This window comes from Mus caroli, chromosome 9 (assembly GCF_900094665.2).
Source record: "Mus caroli chromosome 9, CAROLI_EIJ_v1.1, whole genome shotgun sequence".
NCBI lineage: Eukaryota > Metazoa > Chordata > Mammalia > Rodentia > Muridae > Mus > Mus caroli.
The window spans coordinates 111,514,922-111,518,235 of NC_034578.1; positions in this window are offsets into that span (position 1 = coordinate 111,514,922).

Below are 3,314 nucleotides of genomic sequence, written 5' to 3' on the forward strand. Positions count from 1 at the left end.
AAAAAAAAAAAAAAAAAAAAAAAAAAAAAAAAAAAGCATTCAAACCTGAGTCAGATCCCTCAGAACTCACTAAATGCAGTGACCTGGCCCTGTAATTCAGCCCTGGGTGGACTAGCCAGCTAGCTCCATCTACCTGAGACTGTCTCAAACAACAGCTTCAAACAAACAAACACGTAAATAATAATAAAGTAAAATAAAAAATCAAAGTGAGCCAAAGCATAGGCAATGGGTAGAGTAGACGAAATTGTCTTTTAAAGTCTTCATTTGAGAATTGCCAAAGACACACACAAGTCACGTGGTGGCAGGCAAGACAAATATAATTACCCAAAAGTCAAACTGCTGAGAATGGGACAGGAGGTCGTGTTTTAAGCATCCTTTCAATGTTGGCTTGAAATGAACTAGGTTGCTGTGGTGTTTACAGGTTTGACTCATTGGAAGTTGCAGACCCTTCCTGCTGTCAGGCTGCCTTACAGAAGGCAGCTGTCAACGGAGCAATCCCTCTTAGTGACAGGCTGGGCTGACATCACAGCAAGCTGGCTGCTTTTCACCAGGCGGTATACACCGGAGTGAACTTCCTCCCAGGTGCACGGGCCACTGTTACTGAGGCTGCAGCACCTGCTCCAGACTCTGCTCCAACTGCTCCAACAGCTGCAGGCAGCCTGTACGGGTTCTAGCCATCCAAAGTCTTGGTAAGCTGTGATGACCCTTGCTAACCCAGCAGCTTTTCAGCCTTCTAACTTCAGACCAGAAAGTAGCATGTCCCCCAGTGGCCCAACTGAAAGCTTGAAACTAATGCCATTTGTGGCCAATGTCCTTGTGTGTAAGTCTTATGATTGGTAGAACTGGAAGCAATTGTGATTGCTGCAAATTACAGGTTTCCATCTGCAGCCATACCCCTCCTTGGCTCTTTAGCTCATTTTTCCAGCCAGCTTGAAAACACCCACCCTGTGCTCTCCTCTAGCCCCCATCCCCAGGGAGCTTTTACTTCCCTACTTATGACCTTTGTCATGGCTAGTATCTTAGCAAAAGGGCTTCTATTGCTATGATGAAACACCACAACCAAAAGCAAGTTGGGGGGGAAAGGGTTTATCTGGCTTACACTTCCACTTTGTGGTACATCATTGAGTAAAGCCAAGACAGGAACTCAAACAGGGCAGGAACCTGGAAGCAGGAGCTGATGCAGAGGACATGGAGGAGTGCTGCTTGCTTACTGGCTTGCTCATCATGACTTGATTGGTTCATTTTTTTGTTGTTGTTATAGATCTCAGGAGCACTAGCTCAGATATGGCATCACCCACAATGGGCTGGGTCCTCCCACATCAGTCATTAGTTAATTAAGAAAATACCTTACAGCTGAAACTTATGGATGCCTTTTCTCAATTGGGGTTCCTTACTCATTACAGATAACCTGAGTTTGTGTCATTGATGTGAAACTAGCCAGCACATATAGGGTAGGCTGAGTTGGTAATGAAAAGAGGAAAAAACCACAGGGCCAGAAAAGATGGCTGCACCTGACACTGCTGAGTTAGTGGAAGGAGCCATAGCAATAGAGAGGGGGCAGCTGACAAAGTTCCAGGGAACAGACTGAGGATAGAGTCAGTGAGGAAGAGAAATGGTGGGAATGTGTAAGGACGATGGGCAGACGAGACACTGAGAGAAGTAAAAACCAACACCATCAGGTGGCACAAAGCTCAGTGAGACAAAGATGGGAGACTATGGGCCCTGGCTGCTCCAAGACTTCACGAATGGGCAAACCCTGAGGGCTCCCCACATATCTACCTCTCCAAGGCTCACAAGGTATAACCTGAGCTGCTGTTGAGGACTTGTGGTGCCCATGAGTTTGGAGCTGTGCCCCAAACTGGTGCCAAGCACCAATACCGATGGTTTCTGCTGAGAACTGAGGCTTATACTAAATGCCAAGGGCCAGGCCAAGAGTGGGGATAACCCAGAGGAAGAAGTCTCTGACATTAGCACCTAAAAATGAATTCCTTTGACCTCTACAGCTGACAACCATAAGTCTCTGTGTCTCTGGGCTTGGATCTCTGAGCCTCTGGCAGACAGAACTGGGTCTGCCAGTTCAGTCTATCAATGTTTGAACTTGAGATACCAAAACTGCCAACACTGGAAGAGCTACATACTTCTCTTCATTTTTCTTCTTTTTCCTCCTCCTCCTTCTTCTTCCCTGTCTTCTTCTTCCTACTCCTCCTTTTTCTCCTCCTCATTCTCTTTTTTCTTCTCTTTCCTTCCTCTTCTTCATCCTCTTCCTTGTCCTCCTCTCCCTCATCCTCCTCTTCTTCTTCCTGTTCCCCTTTCTCCTCCTCCTCATCTTTTTTCTTCTTCTTCCTCCCCCTTCTTCTTCCTTCTCCTCTTCTTCTTTGTCCTCCTCTCCCTCCTCTTCTTCTTTCCCCTCTTTTTCACCATTATCTTCCTCCTTCTCCTCCTCCTCCTCCTCTTCTTCTGATTTCCATCTGTGTGAAACAAATGACCCCAGAAAGTTGTCTTACGCAGTAAGTATTATGTAGTAGCAAAACAGAAGTAAGTATTATGAAGAAAACAGAATGAATGGAAGAAGAGAGTGGGTAGGGTAAACTATTGATTGTAGAGCAATGGATCAGGCAAGCCTGTGACAGTTGAGCTGTTATGTGGCTTAAGCATGTAAGAGAGAGAGTTTCTCAGGAAAGAATGATCCACAGAGAGGCCTTAAGGGCAGAGTGGGAGGACTGCAGCCACAGGATATGCAAGGACCAGCATGAACCTAACTCACTGGGGCAAAGTGGGTGTTGGGTTGGTAGTATATGATGAAATCAAGTAAGTTTTGGGAAGTTAGCTACAGACTTGCATGTGTGGGACCGAGAGTGACTTAGAGGCACACTACAATATTTGACCTGAGTATCCCAAGAAGTATGTGGACTACACTTGGGACACTGGGGTGTAAATGAGAAAGAGGAGATATGGGGAGAACACATGCTTACAAACTTTACTAAAATTTGTTTTTCAAAAAAAGAAAAAAAACAAAACTATATCCAACCCCACAATACTCATATGAAATAAAACAAAATAGAAAAGAAGAGAAAGAATCAAATGACCAGGAAAAAAAAAGTCTGTTCCTGGCATCACATTTACTTCTGGGCTTTGTTTCTGGTTCTTGGGTTTGCCTGGCCTCTTCCACACATGTCTCTGAGCACTCCTCCCTGTGTCTCTGAGCACTCCTCCCTGTGTATCTGAGCACTCCTCCCTGTGTCTCTGAGCACTCCTCCCTGTGTATCTGAGCACTCCTCCCTGTGTGTCTGAGCACTCCTCCCTGTGTCTCTGAG